The sequence below is a fragment of the Trachypithecus francoisi genome, unplaced genomic scaffold, assembly GCF_009764315.1.
Source record: "Trachypithecus francoisi isolate TF-2019V2 unplaced genomic scaffold, Tfra_2.0 Lachesis_group7, whole genome shotgun sequence".
NCBI classification, from domain to species: Eukaryota; Metazoa; Chordata; class Mammalia; order Primates; family Cercopithecidae; genus Trachypithecus; species Trachypithecus francoisi.
This window is the reverse complement of record NW_022681472.1, coordinates 52,207,010-52,224,978: the sequence shown is the minus strand read 5'-3', so window position 1 is coordinate 52,224,978 and position 17,969 is coordinate 52,207,010. Positions and strand designations below refer to the sequence as shown.

General features: G+C 41.0%; 1 long non-coding RNA gene across 2 annotated transcripts; it reads left to right on the top strand.

The window, feature by feature from the left end:
* Window positions 1-1,003: 1,003 nt before the first annotated feature.
* Window positions 1,004-16,487, top strand: LOC117079438. Of its 2 annotated transcripts, none has more exons than XR_004435443.1 (3): window positions 1,004-1,336; window positions 2,380-2,458; window positions 16,182-16,487. It is a non-coding gene; the product is annotated as an uncharacterized LOC117079438 (long non-coding RNA). The 2 variants fall into 2 exon arrangements; XR_004435442.1 differs by lacking the exon at window positions 1,004-1,336 and adding an exon at window positions 1,781-2,048.
* Window positions 16,488-17,969: the final 1,482 nt, after the last annotated feature.

Below are 17,969 nucleotides of genomic sequence, written 5' to 3'. Positions count from 1 at the left end.
TGCCATAGTAGAGCAGCATTAGTCTGAAAACTCTCTCTCTCTGTGTCACACGCACACACACACACACACACACACACACACAGCCATGAGCTGTTTCCAGGGACATCCTACCCTGGGGGAGATTCTGACACTCAACCTAGGACTTGTCAAGGAGGATTGTTGCAGGCTACCAACTGATATATTAAAAATAATATGTAGCCAATTGCTGAGACTCTGTGGGTGATTTCAGAGTTATTCAGAATGTACATATTAAGTTATTCAGAAGAAATCCATTTTGGTTTTAACATTTTCAATGTAATGACCCTTACAGAATTGGTTTGTATCAGAAATACCAAAAGCTCAGTGGTGCCCACTGATCAATTTGTCCTCTACAGTAGCGCTCAAGCAGAGATGGATGAGCCTAATAAGAACAGGTGTTATTTAGTGAGAGCTTAAGAAGTGCCAGACATGGTGATCAATGTTTACACTTGTCATATTATTTCAATTTGACCCGTCTTTCGGAGAGGCTTCCTGTTATCCTTACCTTTCAGGTGAGGACCTGAGGCTCAGTGAAGGCGAGTGACTGGCCCCAAAACACACACCTATGTAAAGGCAGTACTGTCCTGTAATCTAGGTGGCCCACCTGACCCCGCAACATCAATGTCCCTGACTGTGTGTAGGGGCTGAAGACAGCAGAAAGGAACTTGGAGTGAGGACCAGTAGACTTGCAAGCAAATAACACCCCAAATGTGCTTGTGCCGCTGAATTTCTAAGCTAACCAAGGACTGTTACGTTCAGCTCTTCTAATTTATATTATGTTCATACAGACCAGTGTTTTAGCCTGGTGAGATATTTTTAGACTAGAAAACCTGTGCAATGCTGCGGATTAAACAACTTTAATTCTATTGCACTTACCCACATCTGGCAGGCAGGGTGTACCTTTATGTAAAATTAAAAGCCAATGAAACGTGCCATTTTTTTTTAAAGTTTGGCAGTAAAATTGCTTTCTTCCAGTTGTTCACAAATGAAACATGCTGTGCTGGTTTCTGAAAACCAAGAAGCCTGGAGAGAAATTTATGACTTTGAAACAAAATTTAGAGGTTGAAGGATTTAGCAGTTTGCAAAGAACATGGAGCTAAGCCCTTGAAAAAAGCTGTTCAAAAAGTCCTGGCCTAAAGTGCCAACATCGTTTTCAGAAGTCCCCGCAGAAGCTCTTAGGAATCTGAAAGTGTAAAAATGGGGAGAGAGCATTTTAAAGACATTTTTCCCCTGAAAGCCGGTGCTTGTGAGCCTGTGCATTTTCCCACACGAATATGCTCCGCCTTTATGTTAGACAGGCATTTCCTGCGTGCGGCAGGTTTGTTATCCTTCATTTTTTTTTTCCTTTTCCTTCTCAGGGAATTATCCAAGATTTGTAGCCAGCAGTCTCTGCCATATTTTCTCTCAGCCCTTAGTCACACGCCCATATATGGAAATCTTTACCACATAGTCTCTGGCTAGGACATTTTATAGGAAGTGTTTAGTGTATTGTGGTCTTCATAACGAAGTCATTCTAAGGATAAAATGGTGGCAATCGGCATGATTATGTGTGCGTGTGTCTGTGTGTGTGTTTAGCCTTTGGAGCTGCGAAACATATTTGACAAGTTTGAAGTCAAGGTTTTATCCCCTCAGTAGTTCTTGTATAGCAAAGTGAATTTTTGCTATTTAGAAAGGAATCTTCCTCACTTTGCCCTAGAAGTAAAGTGGAAAGGCATGCTGGGATATTTTCCCCATAATAAGGGAGTTCAAACTCTCCACATTTGGACATTTTCCCTGCTTAGGCAGCCACAACACAGAGAGAATTAGTCACAAGGTTAGTTAGTCCAGCTTAAATAAGCAGAAGTCAAGTTAGTGCTTCACAGATTGGTCTTTTAGCAGATGCTCTGCCCTTTTGAGGAATGCAAGGGGCAAATGTGAGCTCTTAAGGATATTTTACATTTACGCAATGAGTTACGCTGTTCAAAAAACTTTCTTGTCTTTCTACCCTTGTGCAACCTAATTTCTCTTACCGGAAACCTGAGGCTCCAAAGGTAAGTCATTTGCTTGAGAAAACACAGCTAATACCACTTTACGTTCAGAAACTCCCAGCAGCTCCCACTGCATGAGTGATCAAGACCAAGCTCCTTAGGACAAAAGTGAAGGTTTGAGAAACATTTAGCAACCATTTATACACATAAGTACCGGTAGTTAGGCACCGTGAGGGGTGAAACCAAATAAGATGAATTCTTAGAGAGCTGTAATAGAAATGCGGACTCTGTCATCATACAAATAATTAATTGCAATAAGTGTCTTAGTCAGCTCAGGCTGCTGTAACAAAATACCACAGACCAGGTGGCTTAAATAACAATTTATTTCTCACAGTTCTGGAGGCCAAAAGTCCAGGGTCAAAGTGCCAGTGGATTACATTTCCTGGTGAGGACCCTCTTCCTGGCTTGTAACTGTAAGTGGCCACTGTTTTGCTGTTTCCTCATGTGTTTTTTTCCTGGGTGAGTGCACTGATGAGAGGGAGAGAGAGAGAGAGGATCTATTTTCCTCTTTTTATTTTTTATGTACTTATTTTTTTGAGACGGAGTCTCACTCTTGCCCAGGCTGGAGTGCAGTGGCATGATCTTGGCTCACTGCAACCTCTGCCTCCCGATTGAAACAATTCTCTTGCCTCAGCCTCCCCAGTAGCTGGGACTACAGGCACCCACCTCCAAGCCCAGCTAATTTTTGTATTTTTAGTAGAGACAGGGTTTCACCATGTTGGCCAGGCTGGTCTCAAACTCCTGACCTCAGGTAATCTGCCCACCTTGGCTTCCCAAAGTGCTGGGATTACAGACGTGAACCACAGTGTCCGGCCTATTTTCCTCTTCTTATAAGGGCACTGTTTCTCTCATGAGAATTCTCACCCTCACGACCTCATCTAAACCTAATACTCCCAAAGGCTTTACCTCAAGATACTATTACACTGGGAGTTAGGGCCTCAACATACGATTTTTCAGAGGACATAAACATTCAGCCCATAGCAATAAGCAAGTGACTGGGGAAGAGTGGTCTGGGATTGAGCAGTGTTGAGGTAAAACTAGCTTTAAAAATCATGTTCTTGGCCAGGCGCGGTGGCTCAAGCCTGTAATCCCAGCACTTTGGGAGGCCGAGACGGGCGGATCACGAGGTCAGGAGATCGAGACCATCCTGGCTAACACGGTGAAACCCCGTCTCTACTAAAAATACAAAAAACTAGTCGGGCGACGCGGCAGGCGCCTGTAGTCCCAGCTACTCGGGAGGCTGAGGCGGGAGAATGGCGTAAACCTGGGAGGCGGAGCTTGCAGTGAGCTGAGATCCAGTCACTGCGCTCCAGCCCAGGCAACAGAGCAAGACTCCGTCTCAAAAAAAAAAAAAAAAAAACATGTTCTTCCCAATGGTCTCCCCACATGGACTTGATCCAGGGTCTGTGAATAGCTTCGTCCTGCAACTAGTGATGCATCAGAGCAAAAAAAAAAAAAAAAAAAAGGCAGGACATAATGCAGCACTTAGGAAGGAGGACGTGTGTGCGATCATCATCAGACTTTCACTTATAGGTTAAAAGAGAAGTGAGAGTTGTAGTTGTGTGTGAGGCCAGGGTAGGGGAAGGAGGAAGCTGGGGAGGGGCTGGCAGGGAAGACCAACACTATGTCATGGACAACCTCCCTGGAAGGTATTTCCCAAATTTCCTTCCAAGAAGATGGTCTGTTTGTACATTATTGCTGACATTTTGGACCCAGATTATGTCTTTTTTCAGAGATATTTGATCACTTGAGCCCTTCTCCATATCCAGATCACCTCCAGGGTTAGTGAGATAGTTAACATATTATAAGTGATGTTGACTTCCCCCCAGACGTGATAAAAGGTCTCCTTTTGTATAGGCAGTACAGGTTCTGTGAGTTCGGCCTGTCTGCAGTTAAAGTCTAATACAGGCCTGGGGATGAGTGTATTTGCTCTCCTAAGTAGTTGACTCCAGACACATTTTGCCTGTACAGAGACCTGAAGTGGGCATGTGACTGTGTTCAAGATAAAACAAACAAAGAGAATAGCCTCGGGTGACCAGTGTCATGAAGTCCAGCCAGATAAACACCCTCTGGGTATACCCAATGCCAATTTTGGTGTGGGGACCCTTTTGCCCATTGTCCTGCATGGGCTTCAAGAGTCCCACCAACCATTGGGAAATAATTAAATCACCTTATACGATTGTGCTTGGAAGTAAAATGCTAAGAACTGTTTGTACAGGTCAATCGAGTCAACACAGCAGGAAGCAGAGTTAGCTGCTTTCTTTTAAAGGGGCCTAGCGCTGTGTTCTGCCTTCCTCTCTTCTTCCCTCCTTCCTAGACTTCCTTCCACTTCAATTGAACATCTACTATGTGCTGGTACTGCCCTAAGCATAGGGAGTACATAAATGACAAAAGTGTGGCCTGGTATTTGTCCTCTTTTATTCTGTGAATATTTATTTTATGTGCCAGCCTCTATGCCATGTAGTAGGCATGCTGCATGGAACAGGAAATGCAGATTCTGCATTGTCAGGATACAGGATAGTGGTAATAGTGTTGAGTAAGTAATTAGGAGTGTCTCAAGAGTCATAGAACAGAGTTCTATGAGGATGTATAACAGAAGGGCCTAATTGAGTTTATGGAATCAAACAACTCCTCATTTGAAAAGGAACATGGAGAAAGTGCTTAAAACGTGCTTTTACCTAAGTAAGGTCTATTTTAAATTCATATTCTATCTTCCTAAAGTTAAGACAATCATATGACTTTTAAAAATGTATTTGATTACATTATATTGATTACATGAGTCAAGCAACCAGTTTAATAAGTGAATTAGTTGCTCAAGATTTAGGTAGATTTAGTCCTTGGATGTTTTTGAGACATATCTCAAAAGATCAAACTCAGATTCAAACTTCCTAAGTTCATATGGCAAGTTAGGCAGAATTCTAAGATGATCTCCAATATTCCCTCCCACTCTCTTCTTCCCTGGTATACACATTCTCCCAGTTATTTAATCAAACTCTAAGCTAGGTACCATGAAGAGATTTTGCAGATGTAGTTAAGGTGCCAAATCAACTGACCTTAAGGTGGGAAGATTATCTGGGGAGCGGCAGGTGCTGATCTAATCAACCAAGCCCTTAAAAAGGACTGGGCTCCTGCTGATGAAAGAGATTCGAAGTGTGAGATACATTTGACACTGGGGGGTGGGGGGGATTCTCCATAGCTGGATTTGAAGAGGAATATTAGGGGCCTTTAGGAACTGAGAGCAGCCCCTAGCTGATAGCCAGCAAAGAAATGAGGGCCTCAGTCCTACAACCTCAAGGAAGTGAATGCTGCCATGACCACATGAGCTTGGAAGATGACCCTGAACTCCCGATGAGAAAAAAAAAACAAACTTTGCCAACGCTTTTTAGCCTTGTGAGATCCTGAGTAGAGAACACAGCCACACTGTGTACAGCCTTCTGACCTATGGCACTGTGAACTAATAGGTGAGCATTGTTTTAAGCCTCTAAGTTTGTGGCAACTTGAGACACAGCAATAGAAAGCAAATACAGCTGCTGTTCTGTTTCCTTCTCAGTATGGACATCTCTATTGCTTCCAGTATGACCCAAATCCTCTTGATTAAAAAGACTGAACATGTGACCAGGTTGGCAAATCATCATATCTCTCACCTCTGAGCATGATGATTGGCTCAGGTGTTGGGATTGTGACCTAAGCTGTGCCACCAGTGTCCTTACCTGTGAATTATAAAAGATGAGCTTAAGGCAGAATGCTAACTTCCCCAGGAATGAGAGCCCAGAGCTGCCCATATCCATGACTCCACTAACATGATGAACCTGATTTGAACCCTGAAACCCAAAGAGCACGGAGAGTCCTGACAGTGTTCGAGACCCTGCATCCATTGTCTTTTGGTCACCTAAACCTATGCCCTTCCAGCAACTTGGTTATAGGAACCAAGGCTTCTCCTTTTGATTTGAGCCAGGTCATGCTGAGCTTCTGTTGCAGGCAGCCAGAGAGGTCTGAACAATAAAGCTAGAGAGAAGTAAAGAACGGTGAGCTAGAAGACACCCGTTCTGTTTATCAGACATTATCAAGACATGGAAGTGTCTCTTTGCATGTAACCTGAGTTTTCTATTTTGTTTTTATAAATCAGTGCTGAAGGACATCAAATGATAGCAAAAACAAACACTAGCCCAATCATATTATCAGAACTTGCAGGGATTTTAGATGCTATCTGGTCAAGGGCCCTAATTGTCTATGTATAGAAGCTCAGCCCAGAGAGGAGGAGCAGCTAGTTAGGTAACAAGGTGGTCATTCCAGAATTATTGGATAAAACTGACCCAGGTTGAATGAAAAATGATGCTCTCTGTATCTAATCCATTTTCTTCTGCTTTCCATGATTACTTGGGTCTTCCATCACTTCAGTGTCTTTTTCTCAACTTTTCTAAAATTGTGTCTAGTGAGCACTGTGACTCTCATGATCCCTATGATATATTTTCAAGCTAGACTCTCCAGTTTCTGAATCTCTGGTGGTATCTCAGTTTGTCAGAGTGATTTCTACTTGATTCTACTAAAAATGGTGTAAAACTGTGTCCTGTTGAACATACTGCAAGAAGCTATCCTGGGCACAACTTACCTTTGTGATGATTGTATAAGGATAAATTCATAAGTGATTATCTCCCTTGAATACAAATGTAAGTTGTTTCCATAGATACCTGTTCACAAAGATTAATGAGATAAATATTTTCCAATGCCTGGTTGAATTACACTTCTAACATACCAAATTGTGAACATCTTACTCCATTTCAACACGGAATTACAGAGTAGAAGATCTGGAAGAGGGCCTTAGGGATCACCAGACTCAATCTCTAATGGATCAGAGAAGGACAATGGGCTCCAAAGAGCGGGAAGGCCTTGGACAAGGTCAGAGCCTCTCTATTTTAAAAATCAATAGGTCGCCTATTGTGCTTTTAAACGAGATGAACTCACAAACATTTTTCCTTAAAATTTGCCTTTTGCCTTTTCTGCATGTATATAGACAAAAGTAGCAAAAAATATAAAATGTAAAGATTGTCTACCACCTGGATTTCGGAGCAACTAGGGAAAGATCTGTTTCCGGGATTAAGAAAAATCTTACCAATGAGATAATAAAATAACCTATTTGTTATTAATTTTAAAACTTGAGTAATTGAAAGAACAGCATTGTTTTTCTTTATAAAAATTGATATACATTTGTTTTTAAATATTCGGAAAACTTTAAGCTGTAGAAAGAAGGAGAAGAAATTGCTTATATTCGCACTACCCAATAAAACCAATTTTTAACATTTTTGGTGATTTTTCTTCAATCTTATTCTATATGAATAGAAAGTCTATGAGGATGGCAGTCATAAACATTTTCCCACGTTATTACATCTTCTTTATAAATATCTACTAAGCACATGTGGTATGTTTTTCTTTAGCAGCTAACTATTCTATTATGGGAATGCTGGTTTTAAAATAACCTTACAAGGAGCATCTTCATGTATAAATATATTTTTCCATATTTAGGAGTATTCTCTTATTCCTCATAAATGGAATTTCTGGATGTTTTATAATAGGTGCATAGCTCAATTGATAGACAAAAGAATTAAATAAGCATGTTAATCAGAATGAGCCAGGTGAGCTGTGGTAACAAGCAGCTCTATTATCTCAATGACTTAACAAAAATAAAAATTTACTTCTTAGTCATGGGAATTCATTTTTGGGTTCAGGTTACTCTCTGAAGCTGCTGTTCTTGTATGAGGACTTAGCAGTCCAGACTTTTCAGTGCTTAGATTCCACCGTCTCAACCAAGCCTGCTCTCTTATTACATCTTTATGGGAAGGTTCCTAAATACTCACTCATACCCCATAGGCAGAACTTGTTACACAGCCCTGTCTGCCTTCAAGGCGGTGGGATTGGGTGGGAAAGCGTGGTCCACCCATGCACCAGAAGGAGGTGAGCACTTTCATGTTATTGACCAATTGCTTTTCACAACAATTCACATGCCCATCAATTTGCATGAGAAAGTCCTTTTCCCCACATGCATTTACTATACTAATTGCATATTACTCCTTTAAAAAATGCTTTGCTACAGTGATGGGCAAAAATATTTAGTTTTTATCCCTTTGATTACCTCAAGGTAGACTTTTTAATTAATTCATTCATTCATCCATTTAATCAATCATTCAACAAATACAGTTATGTGGCATTGATGAATTGGATATGTGGTGGTGGTCCCATATGATTATAAGGGAGCAAACAACTTTAACTTCAGTGTGGATGAGGATGACATTGAGGAGCCTCTAGATGTAAGTCCTGAGGAACTGACAGAGTTGCGAGAGCCGGAACAGGAACTCAAGAGCTTAAAGAAGAGTCAAGAGAAAAGGAAACTGCAGAAGAAAAAGACAAAACTCTGAGAAAATTCACTGTCAAGGGTTTGGCAGAAGCCTTTATAGACCTCAGCAACTCGGAAAGTTTGAAACCATGGACCCTAACACTGCATGGTTTTCATTAGTAGAGAGGAGTGTTCATGATGCATTATCTACTCACAAGCAAATATATGATGAAACAAAGAAATAAATCAAGCATTCTTTTCTTTTCTGAAAAGAGCGACACCTCCTCAAGAACAGCCCCAGGCAGGTCCTTCAGGAGGTGCTTCAAAAGAAGGTATTGTTTTCATAGATGACAGCTCCATGCCTGTTATTACCCCTTCAGTCCTTCCAGTGGGACAAACTGGAGAAGTAGAAGACAGTGATACTGATGATCCTGACATTGTGTAGGCCTAGGCTAATATGTGTGTTTGTGTCTTAGTTTTTAACAAAAGTGTTTAAAAAGTGAAAAATAAAAAACTGTGAAAGTAGAAAAAAGCTTATAGAATAAGGATATTAAAAAGAAATATTTTTGCACAGCTGTACAATGTGTGTTTAAGCCAAATATCTACAAAATAATCAAAACATTAAAAAAATTAAGAAGTTTATAAAGTAAAAATGTTACAGTAAGCTAAGGTTAATTTAGTATTGAAGAAAGAAAAATATTTTCTATAAATGTAGTGCTGTCTAAGTGTACAGTGTTTATAAGGTGTACAGTTGTGTCCTAAGCTTTCACATTCACTCACCACTCACTCATTGACTCACCCTGAGTAACTTCCAGTCCTGCAAGCTCCATTTATGGTAAGTGACCTAAACAGGACAGGGTGTGCCATTTTTAACATTTTATATTGTATTTTTACTGTTTTCTGTTTGAATATGTTCAGATACACAAATACTTACCATTGTGTCATAATTGCCTACAGTATTCGGTAGAGTAACATGCTGTACAGGTTTGTGGCCTAAGAGTGATAAAACCATATCATATAGCCTAGGTATGGAGTAGGCAATACCATCTAGGTTTGTATATGCACAGCCTATAATGTTCACACAATGACAAAATTGCCCAAAGAAAACATTTCCATTATAAATACATAATTGTATTTACTTAACAGGTGAACCAGGCACTGACCCAGGTATTAGGTCTCTGATGGTGGACACATACACATGGCCCCTTTCCCCATGGGCTTTGTGATCATTGACTAGTTACGGTGCCTCTTTTATGAATTGTCTGTAAATATCCTTGCATGTCTGTGTTTAGGGTTCTTTGCATTTTTCTTATTGAGTTACTTCAGCTCTTTATAAAGAAAAGATAGCAGCTCTTTTTTGCATTCGCTGCAAACTTTTTTCAGTTTGCCTTTTAATCTTAATTTTGGTGACGTTTTCCCTTTTTTTACAGATTTTTAAAATTATCTATTCAAATCTCTTGGTCTTTTCCCCTTAAATTTCTTTCCTTACTTTTAATCTTAGGAAATACTAAAAATGGTTATTTCTGAGTTTTTTAGAACTTTTCTCTTGCTAAAAATCACCTTGTGAGAAAACACACACCTACACTCACATATGTGTATGTGATATTTTTAGAGAGAGAGATATATATAGATATTTTTAGAGAGAGAGAATGAGAGTGTGTGTGTGAGAAAGAGAGAGAAGGAAATAGAGAGAGAGATGGAAAGAGAAAGGAGGGAGAGAATTCAGTGGATAATTCAATTCCAGACTCTTTATGCAGGTTATGAACCTAAAGGCCACTTTAGCAGTCCCATTGCCTGCCTACCACTCCTGATTGCCCAGTCTTTTCTCCTCTTGGGGTTCCCAAATGGAAGGTGCTATGGAAGGTGCTTGCAGTCCTTACAGCACTACAGAAGGTGCTGTAAGGACTAGACAAAAGAATAATGCATGGTCTGTCCTTCTAGTTTATAAAATCACACGCACAACTACACAGGCACATGCACGCAGAGCTCATTAATTCAAGGCTGTGTGTGGTAAGAAACAAGTGAGTTGCGTAGACTGGATGGACTCCAAACTTTTCATTTTGCAACCCTATTAGTTAAAAACATGTTGTGCAAACACTTTCGATACATGTTTCACAGAATTCAAGACACTATCAATTGTGCATTACATCATTACGTTATATAGCATGAAGAAAGAAAAATATCCCTGCCAAATTGTGACATAGGCTTTCTGTAGGTATTGATTGTAAAATGCATCTCAATATGAGAGATGTTAAAATGCAAAACAATGTGTGTCTCAGAACTGATAATAAATGATCATATACTTCTAAACGAATATATTATGTCCTTTTAAAAGCATACACAAAAATAGGAGTTTTAAAAGATTGAGATTTTATAAGCAAAAGTTCAATACCTTCCTGTTGCACCCCAAAGGATCACTACAGACACCCGACTCTGGAGGCCACTGGCATAGACAGAGGTCTCGTGTGGGTCCAGAAGAGTGAGGAGCTCTTAGCTGTCTGTGTGGCTCTGGGGAAGTAGACTAGCATTTCAGAAGTGCCCAAACACAGAAACAGGAAAACCATCTGAGTGATGTTAGGGGACAGTGAAGCCAAGGGACCAGAAGTGACTGTGGTTCTCAGCCTCAGTGTTAGGGGGAATGACATAAGTAGGGTAGCCAGGCGAGGAAGCTACTCTCTGGGAGAAAGATAAACAACTTAGGGAAATAACGGCATGTAAATGGAGCTAATTTGAACAGTGTAAGCAGATGACAGCTGGGCACTGTATTTAATGTCAGCATAGACAAAGAGCAACACAAGATTTGGGTGGGTGCCACTTAAGGCCGATCTTACAAGTCAGATGTGCAGTGTCTGTAACAGAAGTCACAAGTGCCTGGCTCAAGATAGCTCCCTGACTGATGGTCACAATGTCTCCTTTGAAGATTAATCTCTTTCAGTTAAAGGACTGAAGACTCCAATTAAAATGCAATTACCCCCAACAGAGGTAACCAACATCTTTTTCTTGTGAGAGGACAGGTTGCTGAGAGGAAGGCACTAAAGAAATACAGTGTGAAAGCTGGAGGTGGATTCTTCTGGTATTCCAGAAGCTGGATAATTTTGGAATACTGGATTCTTCTGGAATGCTTATCCACTTCCCCAGAGCCACACAGACTCAGCTAAGAGCCCCTCACTCTTCTGGGCCCACACGGGACCTCTGTCTATGCCAGTGGCCTCCATGGTGGGGTGTCTGCAGTGATCCTTTGGGGTGCAACAGGAAGGTATTGAACTTTTGCTTATAAAATGTCAACCTTTTAAAACTCCCATTTTTGTGTATGCTTTTAAGAGGACATAATATATTCATTTAGAAGCATATGATCATTGATCATTTTTTATCAGTTCTGAGACACACATTGTTTCACATTTTAACATCTCTCATTTTGGAATACATTTTACAATCTACATACAAAAGCCTATGTCACAATTTGGTTGGCAGGGATATTTTTCTTTCTTCATGCTATATGTGATGATGGAATGTACAACTGATAGTGTCTTGAATTCTATGAAATATGTATTGAAAGTGCTTGCACAACATGTTTTTAACTAATGGGGTTGCAAAACGAAAAGTTTGGAGTCCATCCAGTCTACACAACTCACTTGTTTCTTATCATACACAGCCTTGAACTAATGAACTCTGCATGTGTGTGTGTGCCTGTATAGTTGTGCATGTGATACTAAAAACTTGAAGGACAGACCACACATTTTTCTTCTGTCTAGTCCTTACAACACCTTCCATAGTCTAGACCAGCAGTTCTCAACACCATCAGACTTACCACCCCTTTTATAACTAGTATTTTATGATGTCCTTTTTACGATCTTAAAATTAAATTCACAAATACGTTTTTTAAAAAGCCCATAGTGTATTAGTTGGGTTCCCCTCATTGCTAAAACAAATGTACCCTAATATATTTAATAACTTAAACACAATAAAAGTTTATTTCCAGCTCTCATGATAGGACTGGGCAGATAAGTAATGGGCAGGGAGTTGAAACAGATATGGAGGCGTGCACCTGGGAGGTTTCCGTGGGCCAGGCCTGGAAGTGGCATGTATCACTTCTGCTCAGGGGCCATTGGCTGGGACTCAAGCACATGACCACACCTGTCTTCAAGGGTGGATGGGAAATAGAGTCTAGTTGGGAAACCAGGAGAGAGAGTGGAACGTGGACTTTGGTGAGCATCTAGCAGTTTCTGCCACAAATATAATGCCTTGTTATAAAAGAGAAATAAAAGAATTTACAATAAAACAATATGATTTTCATTATGTAAACTCTTAGGATAGTCACACTAGAAGACATGAGTCAAATGCTTTCACTCATAAGGAGAATGATGTGAATGTGAAGGCCTTAAGTGCAGTTTAAGAGTGGTGTGTTGTATTAGTGACTAACATATCCTTACCTATTTTACTATTACTATCCAATAGTGTTTTTTGTTTGTTTGTTTGTTTGTTTTTACTAGTAATGAGAGTTCCTGAAATAGTGAAAAACACTTAGTAAAATTCTGAACAAAGCACAATCTTTAATTTATACAGCTGACACGTTTCGGGAAAATCTGGTGCATATTAGAACTCTGCAACAAATGCTTTGTATTTATATGTAAAATCAAATTGGGCTCTAGGCTCAGATAATTATAAATATATATATATATATATTTTTTGCCTCCAGGAATATCAAATGGGGCACCAGTAGGCCCTGTGGGATGAGGGAGAATCCTTCATTGTGCAAAACTTTTCCGGATATTGCAGGATGTCTAGCGACCCCAGCACTCTTGCTAAATGCCAGTAGTACCCTCCCCACGTGCACAAATCACTGTGACAACCACATACACCTCCACATTCCCATGGAGTCATGCTGCTTCCACTGAGAACTACTGATCTTACTCAATAAATGCCTGACAATTCACTCTTGGGTACTTAAAGAAATGGATAAACAAACTGATTCACTAATCCTGGCATATTACTATAAAGCAAAGAATATGAACATGTTTGGAATGCCAGCCTTGTGCTGTGCTGGGTGATTTTACATAACTATCTCATTTAATCCTCAAAACGATCTTGCGAGATATTATAAACTTGAAGGACAGACCACACATCTTTATAATGAATGAAATAGGGGTCTTGGAGGTAAAGTAGCATGTCTGTAATTATATGGTGGGTAAATATGTGGGAAGCTGGGATTGAAATCTGGGCCTGACTCCAGAATCCATGGTAAATTTCCACCATTATTAGGATGACCATATGTCTCCATTCAAGTCTACTGTCCTGGAGTAATGAGTATTAGCACTCCCTTTCACTCTCAAAGAGTCCCAGTCTGGAGAGTAAATTACATGGCCACCGTAAATATTATATGCTGCTATTGTCATCATTATTTATTGCACAGGAAGGTCAAGAGAGAGGGGAAAAAAGCAATATTATTCTTTCTCAGACATCAGTGGATGACTGAGGGGGCAGAATGGGTTTTCTCTTCCCCATTTATCACCTGTGCACTTCTCAAATCATCCATGGAGATTTGTATCTGTTTATCTTCTGGAAAAAAAAATTTTAAACAGTAGGAAAATAAACACTTTCTAGATATTCAATCTTTTGCTATCAAACAGAGTGTTGTCCTTTACCTGCAAATAAGCTATGCTGTCTCCTAAGAAAGACTAAGTACTCTTCAATCTGAAAAACAGCTGAAGATAGTGTAGGAAGCTGAACCGAGACACGCTGAGCAAGGTGATGCACTGATGCTTGCTTGCTTGCTTTTGATGAGCTGGTCACATTCTTGAAGTTAGGAAGAAATCTTCCCTTTAGATATTTAAGTTAGAAGCCTGTTTCTATCAGCTGCTGGTTCTGACGGTTTTCAAACAGTTGCTTTAAACAAGTCACAGTTTTAGACATGTCACATGCACATGTTCAGTCTCAGAGTTACGGGAAAGTACCAGAAAAAATTCACAGGGTAATTTCAACACCCAAATGCTGTCTCTGCCACCTCTCCCATCTCATTCCTGTCAATGACTCTCTCCCTCCACGCTGCCTACTATCCCCCCACCTTTTGTTTTAGCTCCTTGTGGCATTTGGTGTTTCCCCTCCCAATCTGCAGCCAGGGTCAGCACTGGTGAGGAAAAGCGGGTCCGATTGCCCTCTGTCTCCTGGTGCTGAGCACTCCTATGTTGGTTCAAACACAGAACCAACTGAAACCCACTCAGGCCTTCCCCAGCTGCCATCAGCCACTACCCTAGTGGTGGTCTGAGGGATTTCTTGAAAAGGAAGTAACCTAGTAGTCAGCTGCCCTTCTTGGTTTCCCACCAGGAGCTCTAATAGAAAGAGTCCTGGTTGAGATGCTGAGCCTGATCCCATTGGGGGCCTATTGGAAGATGTATCTTAGACCCTGGTAGCGCAGGGCAGAGAGGGAGCTTCCGAGCTGTTCCTGGTTTATCCATGCACCATTGCCAAGCTTGGGGATGATGCTTAACAAAGAGCACAGCATTCCACTGAAGACACTTAATAAAATTATAAAATTTAAAAAATAATAATTGTTGAATTGGGCTTAAGTAATACCATCCTGTTGTAGTTGTTTCCTTCAGCTTCAGTTGTATTTGGAAAAAAAAGACATCACCTCAGAACTGATACAAATTATTAAAATTTCCCCCTCTTCAAGTCTCCATAGCCAAGTAGAAGGTGTGGAGACTGTCAAAAGACGTCTGAAACCTTAAAGGATAAGTACAAAATAATCCCTCTAAGTGTGGATATTGATCGCTTTTGTTGTATAAAGACAGATTGTTCTGCTGAGACCACAGGAAATACACTCCATAAATGCTATCTTTTCTCCCTCCCACATCCATGGCAGGCTCTGTTAATTGATCACCTACTCTTTCTGGCTAATTCTTAATAGAATATTTCAGGGAAAAACTGATGAAAGTTGGCAAGGGAGATGAAAGCTGTTTTTCTTTCTGACCTAGAGTAAGACCACAACGAGGTAGACATTCCCAGAATTTATCACCCAAGGTAGTTATAGTATTTGATATTTGGAATTTGGAATCTTGGAGAATGGACCTTAGACTACCATGAGAAGGATCTCCTAATTTTCTCTCACTCTATCAGTCTGTCTTGAGAAGTCTGGCTATGCTGGAATACTACCAGCTGGGAAGGGATTGTTGTGGAGATATGCCGGGAGGTAGGCAGGGAGGCCCTGGAGAGGAACACAAGCTCAAGATGAGTACTTTACATTTTGGAAGCCAGATTACTTACAAGTAGCTCTTTGGGTCTGCTTTCTCTGCTGATATCCTGGAACCTTAAGCAAAGTTGATCTATTCATTCATTCAACAAACAATTATTGGGCATCTATCCTGTGGCAGTCACTGAGCTATGATCTAGAATAAGAGGATGAATGACACAGATACAATCTGAGGATGATAAACCAATTATAGCTATTTTTGATCTTGGTGGTAAGGGCTTTGAGTGGCAAAACATGGACAGAAATGCTGGGGTGACACAGCAGGGGATCCCAGTGTTCTAGTTAAAAGGTATCTGTTCTCCAACATGATTTCACTGGATGGACTGGACACAGAGAGAAGAATTATGGGCAGGGCTTGGGCAGGAAGATTAAAGAGGTAGCTACTCCCCCAAGAGTTGGGGCCATGAGATCCAGGAACCTTATTCACATAAAGGCTCTTTTCTTTCACTGCCAACCTTGGAGGATCAGGGTTTGATTTTTTTTATAGGGGGTCATGGAAGCTAAAACCTTGGCAAAGAGCAATCTGTGATCTGCTATTGTGTTTTTCTATTCCCTTCCACAGGTGATTCCTAGAAGTCTCCATTTTGAAGTTCTCTTGTCCTTTGACCAAGCATCCAGCACATCCTCACAACACTCCAAAGCCACCTTGAAGACTCTCTTCAAAGCAATTTTTACTGTTGATACCACCACCATTGTTCCTGACACATGAAGCAGGAGGACCCAAGGCTGGAGGTCATGGCGGAGAGATGAGCAGATAGTCCTCAAAGGCAGACAGGGCTGGGGTTGAAGAGGAATTCCCTAATAGCTGTTATAAATGGAGATATGACAGGTATGAACAAACAACCTAGGACTGGAAGAAAGAAGAGGGAGGAGTCAGGTAGAAATAGTACTGGGAGTGGATGCCCGGGCTGTGTAGTGACATAAAGGGGCTTAAAGAGGGCTTAGGGAGCAAAACTGAGAGGAAGAGAATGAAGGAAGATAAAGAATTCAGTCTTTGGCATTCTGATATGTAATGAGGGCTGGGGGTGGTGACAGACTAGATTTAGGGAGCCTGAGGGTTGGGTGTTGGTTTGTGTTCTTGAAATTACTTCCTCAGGATTTCACATCTAACCAAATATTAACAATCATTTACTAAATAAATATTGTTCCATCCCTGGATGGGCAGATGGGAGTGTTATGCCTGCCTCTCCCCATCCCATACCAAAAAATTAACAAAGACAGTTCAATTCATGACCCCAAGTCTGTCACAATCCAGACTAAGAAGTGCCCTGAGAGCCTGGCAGGATCATCTTGGTGCACACTCAGTAGCTAGGGGATCTGAGTGGCCAAGGAACACCCAGAACTCCTGCCTCCTATAAGTCTAAGGCTGAGCATAGCAAAGTATGGAGAGAGAAGGGTCTTCTAACACCGAAGTAAGAAGGAGCAGACTTTTCAGCAAGAAGAAAAGTCCCAGAAATTCAGATAAGATTACAAACAAATTATAAAGCGATAAGCCGGCTGAAACAATAATATTCAAATTAGTTCAATTCAGCAAGTACATATCAGTGCTCCTGTGTGCCCATCCTGGGCTAGTCTACTTGAGGGAATGGACACAGGAGAAACGAACAGGGTTTAAAGGGGAGGTATTTCTTCAGGCACAAAGCTCTGCAGATGGCTGCCTCTCCATTGGGAACCCCATGACAGTTCACACAAGATCTCTCCCAAGACCTCTCAAAGCAATTATTTTAAGACCTCAGTCCCTGCCCCCAAGCAGCCAGGAGTCTGTTTCACTGGTATCAGATCAAGCAGACCCTTCCTGAAACTTTTCTAGAGAAATGAAAGTGATTTGGTTAAAACAGGGAATTTTGGCCGGGCGCAGTGGCTGACACCTGTAATCCTAGCACTTTGGGAGACCTAGGCGGGCAGATTGCCTGGGCTCAGGAGTTCGAGACCAGCCTGAGCAATATGGTGAAACTTTGTCTCTACTAAAAATACAATAACAAAAAAATTAGCCAAGCTTCGTAGCATGCGCCTGTAATCCCAACTACTTGGTGGCTGAGGCTTGGGAATTGCTTGTACCTGGGAGACGGAAGTTGCAGTGAGCCGAGATCATGTCACTGCACTCCAGCCTGGGCGACAGAGCAAGACTGTCTCCAAAACAAACAAACAAACAAACGAACAAACAACACAAGGAATTTCAAAGATAAAAGCAAGAGCAAAGATGGAGAATGGGTTGGAGGTGGAAAAATCACAGAAGTAAGAAGTAGAAGCTAATGAGGAGAGCATGAATACCTTAGGCTGAGTTGATGGCAGCAAGTAGAGCCAAGGGACAGGGATAATGAAGACATAGTCTCTACTGGCTGGATGTAGA